The sequence below is a fragment of the Epinephelus lanceolatus genome, chromosome 13 (genome assembly GCF_041903045.1).
Source record: "Epinephelus lanceolatus isolate andai-2023 chromosome 13, ASM4190304v1, whole genome shotgun sequence".
Classification (NCBI taxonomy): domain Eukaryota; kingdom Metazoa; phylum Chordata; class Actinopteri; order Perciformes; family Serranidae; genus Epinephelus; species Epinephelus lanceolatus.
The window spans coordinates 31,311,495-31,329,052 of NC_135746.1; the positions used below are offsets into that span (position 1 = coordinate 31,311,495).

Here is a 17,558-nt window from a genome sequence, read left to right on the forward strand (position 1 = left end):
AGTCAGGCTACAGCGTAGGGTACAGCGCAGGCTCTATGTCAACGCAGAGCCTACGCCATAGGTACGGCGTTAATTCGATGCAGAAGTATAAATTCTGCATAAGTGTCAGTATTTGACGACTTTAAAGCAAGACCAGGTTGACTATGCAAAGCAGGCTGACACAAAAATTCCCTATAATTAGTACCAAATTAAAGTTGTTTCCAGGAAAATTCCAAGAAAATTATTAGGGAATTACAGACCAGTAAAATAAAGCATCAACTTTTAAAAATGTAAATAAAGGTCTAAATTCTGTTTCTCAGCCCTCTTCATTATGCCAGAATTTCTGTATTTATTTGTCTTTTATTTATGGCCTAGAAATGTGCAAGTGTTAATATTAAAGTTGAAAAAACATTCTCAGAAAAACATACCAAGTATATGACCTCAGTGACCTTTGAAATAAATAAACATAAACTGATTATTGTTGATGTTACAAAAGATGAACTGATTTACCTGCCTTTTGAAACACAAGTCCTGACATGAGTAGCAAACATCCAACAAAAAGGTATTCATAAAGAACATACTATTGATACACAACATAAAACTTAAAGAGAAACAGATTTTCCATGAATCCCCTGCCAGCTGACCCTGCTCATTCATTGTTAATGTGTGTAAGTGGATCCCTGACTGAGGCTTTAGGGTAGCGCTCCATTTCTTTCTCTCTCTCTCTGCTCCACTAACCCCTGTTTATGTTTACATGGCTGTTGCCCTGGTGACAACACCTTCACGCCCTACAGACTTCCACCTCTGGAACAGACAGACAGACGGGCGGGTGTGTGACACACACAGAGGGAGTGTCTTAGAAAGAGGGAAAGGGGGAGGGAAGGGAAATTGGAGCCTGGGCTGTGTTCCATTCTGTAAGATCCTGTGTTTCCCTTTATCCACCTGTAGTCTGTACTTTTGTTTTCCTTGCTTTTTGTTTTGTTTTTAGGTATTTATACTTTTATTTTTGTGTGGTTTCAATGTTCTGTTCAATGTTTTGCATTTTATATGTTTGATATATTATCATATAAAAGTATTATATAAAAAAACTTTGTGATTATGCTGCATGATTTTTATAAGAACCCCAAGAATGAGTAGATATTGCTGAGCCAGTATTCATCAAGTGCAAGTCAATTCTATTGATTTCCCTTTTTGTGTACTGTTACTACAGACAGTATTATTCTTATTTATCTCTCTAAAGTGCTATATTACAAGACAGAAGTTCTGAGTGGACATAAAGGTCACACAAAAAACATATTAAGTGACTTTAAAATGTCAAAAATCACCACTGCTTCCAAGTCCAACTAACATCTGTCTCCCTTTCTGTCATTAATAATGCTCACTCAGTTCTTTTACATCTACACTAAGAGAAGACATAAACAGAAGCAAAGGATCCTTAAAGGAAACACTAAATGGGATGTGTCCCAGGATTCCCAGGATTTCTCTGGGCTCGACATGGCGTCACATCCTCTGTTGCTCTGCTGTTATTTTTAGGTCGTGTGTAAACTGGGTTATATGGCCTTGGCAGCTGCGACACACACACAGACACACACACACTTGCACACCCTGTTTTAAGTATCAGTGACGTCAAAACACTACTGATCTTTATTTGTCTCACACAAGAGGTGTACAGCCGTGATGTAAAAAGACATTACATCACTGTGTCGACATTAATAAGTAGGGAGATGTGTTACTGTGTAAATAGACTCGTAGTCATAGATGACATTTCTGGGCTACTGGCTAATATTAGCATCTGCATATTGTATATTCATACTTTTATATTTGTGTCTACTAGAAAAGCAGAGCAAAAATAGTGGAGAAAATGACATTAAAACTCAAGTTTGAGACCTCAAAATATGAAAATCTTACGTAACATTTCCATTAAAGGTTTATATTTCACATAAACTTTAATCTTAGCACCCCAGTGACGTCAAATGTGAGCAGCTACAAAAACTAATTCAAGGAGGAATCACACCTCTTTCCTCTGACGCTGCTGTTTCATCATTAAAGTTAAAATTTAACCTTGAACTTCTACTAATTTCTGTGCAAGTCAAACTGTTCCCTGATTCCAGTCTTGATATCAGATGACACACACACACACACACACACACACACACACACACACACACGCACGCCAGCCCTTTTCTCGCTTGATACGCTCTGTATCGCTCTGCTAATCATGACTCAGCATGTTTGTTAGAGTACATACTTTCCCAGCAGTGTCATTGTGTTTTTGTCATTTCTCTTTCGCTCACAAGCCCTACATGACATAGCAGATCTCAGGCTGCAGAGAAAGGTAACATGTGACCTGCTTTACATTGTTCTTAACCTGGTTTCATTACATCATTTCACAGCAGCTCTCTTCATGTGACTGTGAGTCATTTCAACACATTTCAGGTTATTTCACACTGTCATGTTGTTTATTGTTTTGTCATGGCTTATGAATTCTCACCTCAATCAGTGCAATCTCAGTTCAACACTCTCAGTATTTAGTAACAGTCGTTTGTTGTCTTATAAATCTGTGGCATTTGAGTTAAAGATGGAAAACCTCCTCAACAGCATTCAACAGGTAACTTTTCCTCCTGTCTTTGCTCACAAGGTAGATCATGTCATCTATTAAGGATCCAGTGGATCTAGGCCAATGGTAGGCAACCTGCCACCTGCAGCTCTTTAGCCCTTCTCCCATGGCTCCTTGTGGCTTTGACAAAAAATTAGATGAAAAAAATAGATGTTAATTTTCCAGTTGTATAAATGTGTAGCCTATAACATCTCGTCAACTATGGGCGTCATACGCCTACAGCCTGGCGCCTTTTCCTGAAATTTGCCGCCTCTCACTAGCGATGGCTAAACTTGAGTCTCCTTAGTGATGTTAGCCATTGATTCCAACTCTGATAAAGAAAACATCTCCTAGGAAAACAGAGAATTTCACAGTGAGTGGACAGATTTGTTTGCTTTCACCACTAACATTGCAAAGTTTAAGTACCAAATAATCATATATAGCCCACTGCAGAGTCGCTACTTTGTTGAAAAACATATTAATGAATGCTCATTTGGACCTATTAGGACTGTTTATAGGCAAATTTAGATTAAATAGACTGTGTTGCTACAAGACACAAATTTGTGCCATTTTGTTTTGGCCCAAAATGGCTCTTTTGATAGTAAAGGTTGCTGACCCCTGATTTACTGGGATCTATTTGCAGAAATACTATATTCATAACTATTTTTCATTAATTACCTGAAACTAATAATCACTGTGTTTTTCTTACCTTAGATTGAGACTGTCACATCTACATATGGAGCAGGGCCTCTTCCACGGAGTCCGCTATGTTTCTACAGTAGCGCAGAGCAGACAAACCAAACACTGGCTCTGTGTAAGGCCTTTCCCATTGTTCCATTTCCATGTTGACTATCATAGCTCTCCTACACACTTGATAAATGGGAGAAGTTTGAGCTCTGCAACCTCACCATTAGTTGCCTCTAAATCCTGCATACTGTACCTTTAATAAAGGTTTGGGGATTTTTAGACCCAACCTCTCCTGTCCACATTCTGAGGTATCCTCGAGCAAGACACTGAATACCAACTTCAGCCTATATTCAGTTGTTGTCAAGTCATAGCTTTAGTTTGACAACAATAGCAGTACCAACTATAGCTGATTATTTTCTTTACTTAAAGTAACAGTTGCATTAGTTATAGTAGAAGTTGTAGTGGCAGCAAAGCTAGTATTAGAAGTGGTTCATCAGTAGTAGCCATTGCAATAAAAGCAGCAGTAGTATTTGTAAAAGAAGTGGACAAAAATAGTAATACAGCTGCAGTAGTTGCATCAGAAATATCTGTAGTAGTTGTAATAGAGCATGTATTAGTACAAAGCAGTTTTATTGTGTTGTAATGATTACAGAAGTACAAGTAGTAGCAGAGTACACTAGAGAGACACTATCAGCAGACAGCCTGTCACTCACAGTGGCCTGCCCTTAAGTATGCTGAACTTTAAGCCTTAATAAAATCTAGACAAGTGAGTTATATAAAAATCAAGTCCTGTACAGCTGTCTTGAATGTTGACATTAGCTATAGAGACCAAAACTGTTTTTTGTACCAGGCTGAAAATGTTTATTTCTGCTGTGAAGTTTGGCAGTTTAACATGAGGTTCTATGGAGCCAGCCTCAAGAGGCCATTCAAGGAACTGCAGTTTTTGGCACTTGTGTATTGGCTTCATTTTTCAGCTTCAGAGGCTGCCGCTGGAGTACTACTTATGGTGATAGCTGTAGTACAAGTAGTAATAAAAGCAATAACAATAACTTTGAGAATACTGGTATTAAACCTGAGATGATGTCATGATCCTTCGCGGTAAAATTTTATTTGTTTGGACATTAACTCATCACGGCTCACTGTGGACTAACGCATCTGCCATATTAATGTCATATAATGTGATGATATCACTGATGTAAATAAACTTTCACCAATTTACATTCAGTTATCATCTAATTTTATTTGAATGGTAAATGGAATGGTGGTTACGACCACTCAAAGTGCTTTTTACAATACATGTCACATTCACCCATTTAAGCACTGGTGCCCGAAGCCACCATACATGATGCCACCTGCTACTCAGGGACCATTCACATGCTCTCATGCACTGATGGAACAGCCATCGGTAGAAACTTGGAGTTCAGTATCTTGCTTAAGGATACTTTGACATGCGAACTGGAGGAGCTGAGGACTGAACTGCCAAAATTTTGATAGGTGGACAACCAGCTCTCTCTCTGAGCCACAGCTGCCCCTACTGTTTTAGTCTTAAGACCATGTTTCAATTCTGCATTTCAGGGTTAGGGTCATCATATATGACATTTGATCGTGCCTTGTACAATTTCATGTCATCTGACCTTCTTATGTCATCATTTCAGCTTTGAGTCTTGTTTATTTCACTTAACTGTGTTTAAATTGAGCTCTTCATTTCACCTAATGAATGTCATGTCATGTCATGTCATCTTCCCTCATTACATCTCACACCAGCTCATTTTGTAACTTTATATTTTAAATTGAGTGTTTACATCTATCTGCCTCTCTCTGTTGTACATCTCTGTGGGTCACTTTGGACCAATCAAGGAGCTCAGGTGAGATGACATCACCTCCTTGATCAGCAGTGTGACCTCAGCCTGCATCATGAATTCCTAACAAGGGATCTGAGGTCATCCAATCAGAGGCGGCTTGGATTATCAGGTAATGAGGCCTGACAGCACGCAGCCAATCACATTTCAGCGCACAGATTACTGCCTCAGAGGGAATCAATAATGTAGACACACTCATACACACACACACACACACACTCTTGCCCTGAGCCTGCCCTTACTACCATTACGGCACATGACGAAGCTCAGAGGCTTCTAGAGAAAGGGAAGGACAGACTGCCTTACACACAAGAGGGGAAATAAATAAAGAAAGAAAGAAAGAAAGAAAGAAAAAAAAAGGTAAAGTGAGAGTAGAGAGAAAAATAAAAGAGAACAGGATGATCTCAGTGTGGATGAATCATTGCCAGTAGTTGTGAGTCACCAATGTAAAAGCAATTCAAAACCAGAGAGACCGTGTCAGATTAAAACATGGCTACTGTTCACCTGTCACGCAGTGTGTCTGTATCAGCTTTTTGTTGATACTACGAACAGCAATCTGAACGGCTGGCTCAGTTCCCACACCGATTATTAAGTTTCACCCGTTTTTCTCTCTCTTTTCCTGGCCTAGTCTGGAAGATAAATAGATTTTTGAATTCTTCAAAGCATGAGTAGAGATTAAAGTGCCAAAGGTAGCATACTGTATGAGCTGGCATTTGTAGTTTTAGCAGTAGGGGAGACCAGGGCCAATAGTAACATCTTACACTGCAACAATTAGAAATGAGACAAAACCATGAAACTCATTATGCACATAGTCTGTTATGATCCCTCTCTGCCTGCCAAAGGACAAACTAATATCTCTTATGCTGGTTTCACACTACACAATATCAGCCCCATTATACATGCAGCATTGTACGGTGTAGGCTTGGATCGTGAACGACAATGAGTGTCATACGTGATAATCAATCATTTTATCTTGTGTAGTGTGTCATAGTAGACAACACCAAACCTCATGACTTTCCAACAGAAAGTCTAACATGTTTTATTTTCGTTTTGTCATTCACGACTGTTCCCATCACAGCTGTCACTTTGACCAATAGAATACAGAACAATCTTCTGCCATAGACAACTGTATGACACCAACACCCCAGCCTTTTTAATATTTCCTCTAGGGACGTTACCACACAGAGTAAAAAGGGAAAAATGATGGCGTCAAACAGCAGAGGCACTTAATCAATCCGGTGAGTACTGCCATTAGCATCAAGTTAGCAAAGAATGTTATTTCTTCATAATGGAGGATATAAAGCAATCAAATTTAAAAAATAGTGGCAGGGCTTTTGTAATGTCTGTCTGCCAAGTCATGGCTCAGTTGTACGACTCCACAATCGTCTAATCTGACATAGTAACTGTCGGAACAGACAAAAATGTTGTGTAATTATTTTTGAGGTACAAATTTTTTTTCATCTACAGTATTTTCCTCACACTGTCTTTACCTTTAATGTCTATGAATTTTAACATGCCTAGTCCCAATGAACATTCTGTTGTCTAAAGCCCTGTTCGGACGGGATTAGTTTTACATAGGTACGTGGGGTAAAGTAATAATTACCAGAGATTTTAGTCACGTCCCAATGTGCCATGTCAGTAATCATTACCACACAATATCAGTAAAGATTACCACGACTTTTACCTTCTATAAAACGGTCCCGGAAAATTACCTCAGATAATACTAATCCTGTGCGAATAGACCAGCAGTAAATATGTGTGTAGATATTTCGTCGTATCCTGTTTACAAGTGGTTTTTCGCGGATTTTCAAGCATGGAGGCTCTTGAAGAAGCACTCAGTTTTGCACTTCACAGTCAGACAAGTCTGTGTGAAACCTCAGGTACTGTGGGCCTACGACGAACATGATTCAAAACCAAAAGAAGGTCGCAAGCACTTGTCCGAGGCACGGAACTTCTGATTGCTTTAGGTATGCGAATTGGCCATTAATATTACCGACGTCCTCTGGTAAATTACCCCACATGCCCATGTAAAACTAATCCCACCCGAATAGTGCTTAATAGTGGATATATTTGTCAAATATTAGCTTTGTTGGCACTGGCACTGTCGCTCCGCACTGTGCTCATGTGGCAGTGACCTCTGATGATGCCGTCCCGACCAATTGTGACAGAACAGCATTGTCATGGGAGCATAGTGCCCTCCCTCCAGTCCATCCTCCGGTGCGTCCAACGCATTAAAAAATTGTTTTCTGGTTGAAGCTGCGCCTCATTTTCAAACTGTATGGTTTGCCTTAAGTGAACAATGACAGCAATATAGTACACGATGACCAGCGCTAAAATCAACCTGCGTAGTTGTCCCTTCACTGTGACATGAAAGTGTCGCATTTATCTTTCAAGTGTACTCTTCTTCAAAGTTTTGTTTACTTCCTGGATTTTTCCTACAAGGAAATTCTGACCAATCAAGAGCAGCTTTCTTGCGCAGGCATTTTAGATGCTGCTGCGAGAACACAAACCAACTCTAGGCAATTATACAACTTTGTAACAAAATTAGTCCCTGATTCGGACCAAAGCAAGTGAATTCTAGGTCTAAAGGCACCCTAAAAGTAGCAATACCACAGTGTGCTGTGTTATAAGCTAAAATCCTTACTGAAGTACAATAGTATTGGCATCAAATAGCTACACTTAAAGGAGCTATATGTAAGAAATCTAAAGCAAATAGTTGTAAAATCATCATGTCACAGAGACTAAGGAATAATGTTTATATAACATACTGATCTCACCAACAACAATAGTACAGCCAGAATATTTGCATTTAAAAAAATATTTTACGGTCCGCAAATCATTTTTATGTTTTGAATTTGTGTTTTGGCCTGTTGCGCCACCCACCGCCGTCTACCAGTTACATAGTCAGTAGAGTCTCAGTATCAGTTAAAGTTACGACTGAGCTACAGCAGCACGGCAAGCAGCATTAACAGTGTCCCAGTACATAGCATTAGCAGTCTCCTCAGCTGTATCCCGGCAGCAGCGTTAGCAGCAGAGAAGCCGGACTTGCTCGAACGGTCCGCTGGAAAACCGAAGATCAAGGACGTGGCGACGCAGCCCTGCCACGGCAGCCGCCCGTAGGCAAACAAATCAGTCTCCAGCGTGCCGCTGTCCAGCAACCTCGAATCTATAGGGGAGGCGGACACAACTCGCGGCAGTATTTTGAATTTGAGTGCAGGAACCATTTTGGCCACATTCTTACATACAGCGCCTTTAAAGTAGTTACCAAAAGTAAAAGTACTCATTATGTAGAATGACCAGTTTCAAGGTAATATATATTGTATCACTTGATTTTAATTATTAATACATCCATGGGTCTATCACAGCTGGTAAAGGTGCAGCTAGTTCCAAGCACTTCCGGTGGCACTGCCCTCTTGGCTTGTATACTGTAAAATTAATTTGAGATAATCCTATGATTCTTTGTGGTAAAATTTGTTTGTACATGAATTCCTCATCATGGCTCATGAACTTGATCAAACCTGAATACCTGGAACGTACATAAAGGTTAAACCTGCTGAGTCACTGTGATAGTGGTGGAAAAGTTTAGGACACACCTGATATTATCACCACAGATCCTCCACTCTCAGTAGGAAATGTCCCACTGAAGGGAAAATTTTAAAGCCTGACTATAGGCCACGTACAACAGTGATTAGATAAAAACGTGAAGCCAGCTCAGAGATCACATGACCTTAGTCATCTTGTCACTCAGCAGGTTTCACAAGGAGGAATTGAAGCTTTGTTCGGCAGATTTCCTTGGTTGTAGAGACAGGCAGAGATTTGAAATGTATTGTTCTGCTTTTTTTGGCAGTTGCTCTATAGTTAGATGTTGTATGTAATGATATCAAACTTTATAACTGACAATCTCTATTATCATTTCTTTTACTATTATCACAAGTAGTACTGCTCATTATATTGCTACAGCTACTCCCACTACTGCTGCTAAAGCACCTTCTGTACCTACTGCTACTACAACAGCATCAAGAATTACTTTTTCTGTTACTCTGCTACTACCTGCACCTCTCCAGTACACAATAAACACTACTCAAACTAATACAGTGGGCTTCTTTATTACAACTCTGAGGACCAAAAATAGTGCCGTATTGTTGGTAAGAAAATTGGAGACTGAGAAGACCAACAGCATCAGCTGTTTCAGCAAGTGCCCTTCCACATATGGCTACGTTTAAGTGACATAGCCTTTTATTGGCCCAGTAATTATTACAGCAACTAAGTCAGCTTTAAAGGGACGGTTCACCCCAAAATCAGTAAGTACATAACTTTTCTCTTCACTGTAGTGCTATTTATCAGTCTTGATGGTTTTGTTGTGAGATGCCAAGTGTTAAAGATACTGGCCATAGAAATGTCTATCTTCTCTCCATATCACTACGCAGAAGGAAGCGTGCATCTACTATTTACATCTTGTGCTGTCACCAGCATGAGCCTCTCCTGCATGGGTAAATGCACACTTCCTTCTGGGCAGTGATACAGTTGGCAGGTGTAGCTCGGTAGAAAGAAAATAGTTCCAACACAACAAGGTCTGTGGATTATATTGAGTAACTGGGTCATGATTTCTGGAAAGAGACACTGATGTTTAGATTTTGAAGTGTATTTTTTAATGCTTTGAGCACCACGAGCCGAGTGCCATCTAGTTCTATTATATTGGAGAGAAGGCAGACATATTTATGGCTGATAGCTCCAACACTCTGCAACTCACACCAAAACAATCTAGACAGATAAATAACACTACAGGTAAGAGGAAGAATATGCTTTTTGATTTGGGGGTGAACTGTCCCTTTAAGGACTAAGCTAGGTGGATGGATGGAAAATATTGGACACCGGTGACAGCTGTTTCAAACTGCCAAATCCAATGCTGTTTTTTTTTTCTTTCTTCAAAGCATGACCACGATCGTTACCTAACCTTAACCACTTGTTTATCATTGTAACCATGACAACAGAGGTCCCCTACGCTTAAGAAAGTACTTATTTTAACCCAAACCATGGTCTTTCCCTGAACCTAACCAAACCTAACCATAGCATTGTCACATCATAAAACAGATTTATTTTTCAACAGCAGGGCGGCTAAATGGCTCAGCAAGTAGAGCCGGTTGTCTACTGATCGCAGGGTTGGTGGTGGGATTCCAGCTCCTCATGTTCACATGTTGAAATGTCCTTTAGCAGAACACTGAACCTCAAATTCCTCAAGATGGTCGGGCCAGGACCTTGCAGGGTACCTTGCTGCCATCAGTGTGTGTGAATGAGTGAATGAGGGGCACAATTGCAAAGCACTTTGGATAAAAGCACTACATAAAAAATGCTGCCAGAAACAGTTTATAGGCGGCGTCAGATCAGAAAACACTCCCAGTGTCATTCTAGAGTGCATGTACAAATATATTTTCTCGCTGGACTTGTTGGAAGACAAACAGACATTTATTTCTTCATTGTGAGTTGCAGAAAACAAAATGAAACACAATGAATGACACATAATGAGATCAATAAAGGGAGCTGATCTTGCTTGTGTGCTTTGTTTGAGCCAGTACCTTGCATCTTGTGTAAGCATGTTATTACAAAGGATGTTGTAACTCTGTAAATCACGGGTTTACCACAACACTTGACAAGATAAGGTGATTATTTGCTGTATTGATGATTTAACTGGAACTACATAATCTTATTTATGAATCATGAGAATTTTCTTTTCCGCCTTCGCAAGTTTCAGATATAAATCAATCACACCTTCAAGTATTGTTTTGAACTTGAAAATAAGTCTTTGCTGCTTTTGTTGTCTTCCTACATCACAACTGCTGAAAACCTGAGGGGGTGGGACAATTTGTTTAAGATCTAACAAGTAAAAATCATCATACACAGATAAAGAGTTAATTTATTTAGTGGTAATGCCGATACAGCTACTATGGTCCATGTGGGTTACGGGATAGTGAATGTGACTCATTTCACAGTCACGTTTAACTTGGATAGGATCTCGGGTCAAATCACATACTGACTATGATTTATTAAGTCAATTGATTGTATCTATTAGTAACTTCTCTCCTGTGTGAAAGTTAAAAGAGGATTAAATTGAATTGTTCTTTCTTTCTTTCTTTCTTTGTTTCTCTTTCTTTCTTTCCTGGTGCCATGCCATTGTTCCAATACCCAAATTTCTGAAGCCCCATTCGTCCAAAAAATGACCCACTGGAACAAAAGCCCATTTCTCCAACTGCCCATTAAAACAAAAGCAAATGCCCCTTTTACCAAAGTCCCATTTTTCTGAAAATACACACTCCCTGCAGTTAGTTTTAGTTCCCCAGTGGCATTTAAGCCACCCCTCCTGGATGTTTTTACCTTCCCTTTAGGGCAATTCCCAGTACTATTTAAGCCTCTGATCCTGTGTGTTTTTACCAACCTTTCATGGTATTTCCCAGCCACCACACCCAAGTGTTTTTCACCAACCTGGCCTTGCTTTTTAGCAGCTACTGTGCAACCAAACTTGGATGTTTTAAGCCAAAACCTGATTTTTCCTAACCATGACCTTTTTTTTTTGCGCCGAAACCCAACCGCACCTTCACCCCAGCACTGTTGGGTATCCATGGTTCACAGAAAGGTACAATGTGAACAATTTTGCTTGCCATTGGGTTGTCTATCTGCAGGGAGTGTGTAGGCCTATTTTTGGAGATAAATTTAGCATCAATAAGTGTTTGCTTTTGGCGCACCGCACTGCCTTTTTTTTAATTGAATGCCATGAGGAAAAAATGCTTGCTGCAACTTTTTATCGTTGTTTATTGTCCTGTATGATCAATCTACCTTTTTCAAGGTTCAAACCAGGAGCTTCCAAAGAGGCAAGGACGCCCAAGAAGCACGACTGTCAAAAATATTTGCTCTAGTCACTCATCACGTGAATCATTGAACGTTCGATCGTGCTTGTCAATTTAAAGGAGATACAAAGCAGACTACTGGCTTGAAAGCAGCGTAGTTGCTGCTTGCTGTTGTCCAGTCAAGAAGCTCATAGTTGGCCTATAGAAAGTTATGTTTGGTCAATGAAAACAGAAAACGTTTGTCATCCCATTCAAACCAAGCAAGGAAGACTTGCATGCTACGTCTCAACATTAGCCTACAATTCTCTCCTCTATTACTGACATTACACACTTTAAAACTCACCAGACCAACCAACTACCTCCGTGACAGGGTCCCAAGCCTCATTCTTTTTATTTTGGTCTCTGTAACTGAACAGTGACACTTTATAAAGGACTGAATGGGCGCGAACGCAAGTAATCAACTTCTCCAGTCACCCATTGTCGGAACAAGTGTGCTATAGGAACCAAAGTTACATGGCTTGTTCTCTGGGACCTGCTTCACTGAAGCACGTCAGCATTCCAATTGGTTGTTGCAAAACCACGTCAGAGCTCATTACCATAAAGTTAAATGAGTTTTAACTCCTCTCCAGACCGCTCCGGTCACCCAAGACGGGCGGCTGACAACCAGGTCGCCCAAGTGCCCAAGTCGCCGGGCTCTCATTGAAAATGAATGACTTCCACCGTTTTGGACGCTCTGGTTGCTGTTGGTGTGAATGTACAGTTAGGAAGACTCCGAGGCAGTTTGACAACCTACTGTCTATAGTCGGGCAGTATAGCTCTGGGTATACAGCAACCACTACAACCAGTTTCTCCTCCATTGTTTACTGAAATGACCGTCAAAGAGGGCCCGCCTCTCAAATCCACTGATTGGACAATGGGGGAAAAAAAGATGACAAAAAAAGAGATGATCCGGGCGCTTTTCTGCTCTGAGTTGAAGTTTTCTCCACTCGAGGAGTTTAGAGCGCTCCAGCAAGAACGCCAGGTGCCTAGAGAGCAGAAACACAAGCGAAAACCTTCATTCTCATTGAAAACGATTACAGAAAAGTGTCTCCAGCTGCTAAATTGCTTTCTGTGTGATCAGGGACTAATGGGGCTTTGGAGTTTTGGACAGTTGAAACAGTGGGCAGTCCAACTTTTTTTATGGGCTGAGGGTTAGTATCACAAACATTTGTGGTTTACTTTTTGACTGAGAAATAAACACATTTACCGCTATATTGCCAAACAATACCATCAGTTTTCATTAACTGTCAGAATCTGCTTTGTTCATGTCTATTTTTTTTTTGGCTAAAAACATTTTGAAACTTGAGAAGACTGTGCAGCAAGAAACTATTTCCTGTTTCCTTAACATCAGAACAGCTTATAAAGATGAATAACAATTTCAGCAAAATTTCAACATATCTGTGCAGCATGACATGTTTTTCCAAACTCACTGACAAACAGCATGTACCTGTTCCAGTCTCATATTTATTTCCTACTTTTGCAATTTGGGTCAGTTGCTGAGACGTGATCTGCATCATGCAGCCAGACAGGGTTAAAAAACATCAGCGGCTCAGACTTCTAGCTCAACAACAGGGGGATTTCCAGCTCTCTGCCACAAACCGGGCAAAGACGATAACTCACTGGAGCAACAACAAACAACGCTACAACAAAAGTTCAAACTGTGACACGTAGTCATCTGGTGCAGGCTAATATGAGCTGAACCTGTTTTTGCAGTGTTGAACGGAACTCTGCCCAGCAGTGCTTTGATGGAAACTGCCTCACCACACACAGTTACTCAGCAAATAAAGGCCTTTTTTTATAGAACAAAGCCTCCATTCTGCCTCTCCGCATGATTCAGCTTGTTTATGTGGGGCTCCACTTCTATTTTGGGATGCAAAAAATTATTTCGTCAGCACGATGGGCATGGTGACACGTATCAGACAATCAGCAGAGGAGTGTTGTCAGATTGAGCAGAGCAGGTCATGAGGTGGTGAGGTTGCAGCTGACTGGCAGCTCTGTGTTGCAACTCTAAGGAAAAATTACTGGAGGTCAAACACATCACTCACACTCACAGTGTTGCAGACCACATGGCATTTTTCATCATGTGGCAATTTCTTAACCATCTGCCAGACAAAGTGTGTCACTGTGTTCTCGTCAGTAAGGACTTCTTTGGAAAGTGAGGACATTTTGTTTTGCAAGGGGCTGTCTTAGGGGGTTAGGACATGTTTTTGGGTTAGGGTTAGGATGGAGATCTGGTTAAGGGTTAAGCTTTTAATTTAAGAGGCTGGAGCATTGATGGGGTCCACACAAAGTCTGTTCACAAACACATCACGAATTAGCTCCGTTGTAGGGACTGAACTCCCTTGTGGGGACAAAAGAAACAGGTCCCCACAAGGTAAACTATTGCATGTTAGGGGGTTCGGACTTGGTTTTGGGGTTAGGGTTAGAATGAGGTTTAGGTTAAGGATTAAGATTAAGAGGCTGGATAATGGAGTGTTTCAACATGGGTCCTCATAAAGTCTGTTCACAAACTCACATAGAGATTAAGCTACTTTGTGGGGACTCAACTCTCTTGTGGGGACAAAAAACAGGTCCCCACAAGGTAAACCACTGGATTTTATGAGGACATGGTTTTTGGGTTAGGGTTAGAATGAGGTTTAGGTTAAATGTTAAGCTTTTAGTTTGGACAAAAAACAGGTCCCCACAAGGTAAAGTATTGCATTGTAGGGGGTTTGGATTTGGTTTTGGGGTTAGGGTTAGAATGAGGTTTAGGTTAATGGTTAAGATTTTAGATTAAGAGGCTGGATAATGGAGTATTTCAACATGGGTCCTCACAAAGTCTGTTCACAAACTCACATAGGGATTAAACTACTTTGTGGGACTCAACTCTCTGGTGGGGACAAAAAACAGGTCCCCACAAGGTAAACCATTTGATTTTATGAGGACATGGTTTTTGGGTTAGGGTTAGAATGAGGTTTAGGTTAAGGGTTAAGATTTCAGATTAAGAGGCTGTAGACTGGATTATTTCAACAAAGGTCCTCACAAAGTCTGTTTAGAAACTCACATAAGGACCCTTGTGGAGACTCAACTCCATTGTGGGGACAAAAGCAGGTCCCCACGAGGCAAAACATTACATTTTAGGGGGTTCAGACTTTTTGATGAAGTTGAGCATTAGAGTAAACATAAAACATAAAAGATGACTTTAACAACAGATTACATAGTAAAATGCAAACATAAAAATCTTGTTTTGATGTTTTAACTTTTTCATTACGTTTCTTGTTCAAAGTTTGGTTAAAACTGTATCAAATAGTACAGTTCTAATATAACCTGATGTAATCTGACTAATCTAACTCCCTATTTCATGGCAAAGTGCAACATCTTTTACTGTTGTTTGACTATTAAGGTATGGGTATATTTATTGTCCTTTATTCTGTGGCAGGGGCTTTGTGCCAAACATGTCCTTCTGACAACACACGGCAGCACCTCAGTTCAGTGTAATGTAGCAATTCATTCTTTTAACCATTTCATCCACTCACCCACTACGGGGAATAAAAACACATCATCTTCGCTCCTTATAAGGAAAAACGTCAAAGGGGATCAGTAGAGAAGATGAGGTCATCTTTTGAGTCACGCTCAACCAGGAAAAAAAATGAATGTCACTTTGTGTCCAATTACATTTGAGGGGATACTCATTGAGATAATGATTAATAATTCCCTTGCCCCTTACCCAGACCTTAACCACCACAACTACATGCCTAACCCAAAACACTACCCCTAATATTTTATCTGTGCCTGTGCACCACAAGCTACACCCTCAGCATGTAGACTACCCCTCTTTTAACCTAATTCCTCTTAACCAGAACCTTCAATTCAAGTCTGAACCCTCAAACAGGCCTTTGAACATCTGTCTGAAGGTATGAACTGGTCAATATGTCCTCACTTTCCAAAAATGTCCTCAATGTCATGGCCTAAAACGGTCAATGGTTCTCACAAAGATAGCTGTACAAGTACACACACACACACACACACACACACACAGAGTTTAAATGAATTGTTTTTGACATACATTTTTTCAAATTCAAATTCCTGAGTGTCACAGGTATTTGTCTGAAATATGATAAATCAGTAAAGCTGATGATCAATTGGTGTTATGACCCTTGAACTTGTGTGTGCAACATCTTTTTGTTTTGGTGCTGCTGATATTTTGTCTGCCGGCTTTTTCCACTGTTTGCACTTTCATTCTGATAAGAGCTTTCGCCAATGGCTTCTCAAAAGTTTCACCGAGAACAGTTTGTCACTGGCAATTCCTGTTGATTCAAGGTCAGAGAGGGAATATGTGGAATATATTGACTTCAAGAAAAATAAGGGGATTTTTCATGTGTGTCAAACAGAAAACATTCAGTACATGAATGCCACATACATCAATTAAAGGGCAGAATTAAGGCAACTTTGAGTATGAAAATAATCAAATAAGTGCATAGTTAGGTAACATATGTTTGTTATATTTTAAGCAAACAGTGTAGTTTAACCAGACAGAACCCAGCAAGCAATAGTTGTCATTTAAACGTATTGGCTATATTTAGCTCCAATTTAGTCTAGCTACATGTAACCCAAATCTAGCCGATTTAATTTTGATTAAATGTAATTTTCGCCATTGCAGATGGCGTGCAGTATGATATTCAATCACGTATGGAGAGTCAACAGTAATTTAAATATGTTTATCTCCATTTTTTGGACATGGTCTCTACATAGCCGTATAATTGATGATGTCTACACTTTGGCTATGATTAGACGTCTACCAAATTTTCACTGACAGCCCAAATTCAGCCGTGATTTAGCCTAGACGTCAGGTCTTCATGTAGACGGCTATTAGACGTTTTTTAAACCAAAAAATGCTTGTTGGGAAGGGTCAGTAACTGCAGGTCCAGAATTCATGTGTCTGATGAATCAATCCTTTGAACAATGAAGCTGAAACATAACAAAGTATGTGAAGACGTGTCCTTCAGATGACCCAACTCTCACACTGATACTCCTCAATGTCCTTCCTCCTCCCTAAAATTAACCTCACTGAGACCAAAATTAGTGATGCATTCAGGCGTCAGCCTGTACAGTAAAGTGTTTCCAAGACTATCACCAGGAAGTTCCCTCAAAGGCTGACACAGTGTTAAATAACACGTTTCATTATGCTGAAGTTAAGAGTTTGGACTGTGACGGTGAACTTCAAAACACATAAGGCTGACATTTGAGGTTTTGAGTCAAGTCAACTATTGGATTGACAACCATGAAATTTGGTGCAGACATTCACATTTCACTTGGGAGGCAATGAAGTAATTTGGTGATCTCCTGACTTTTCATTTAGCGCCATCATCAGGTCAACATAATGACATTACTATTAGCCTCAGCTCTACACTGTGTCTGGTGTTAATCAGCATATATAAGCACCCTAACAGATTAAACTAAAATGGTGAACAAGGGAAACACAACTGCTAAACATCAGCATGTTAGCCTTTCGCTCAAAGCTCACAGAGCTGCTAGGAAATCCCAAATTCTAAGCAGGTTTTGTGTGTAGGAAAAGTGAAA

General features: G+C 40.1%; 1 long non-coding RNA gene across 1 annotated transcript; it reads left to right on the forward strand.

Moving 5' to 3' along the window:
- Positions 1-650: 650 nt before the first annotated feature.
- Positions 651-7,131, forward strand: LOC144466556 (uncharacterized). Its single transcript, XR_013493168.1, has 3 exons — positions 651-2,314; positions 3,290-3,389; positions 5,120-7,131. It is a non-coding gene; the product is annotated as an uncharacterized LOC144466556 (long non-coding RNA).
- Positions 7,132-17,558: the final 10,427 nt, after the last annotated feature.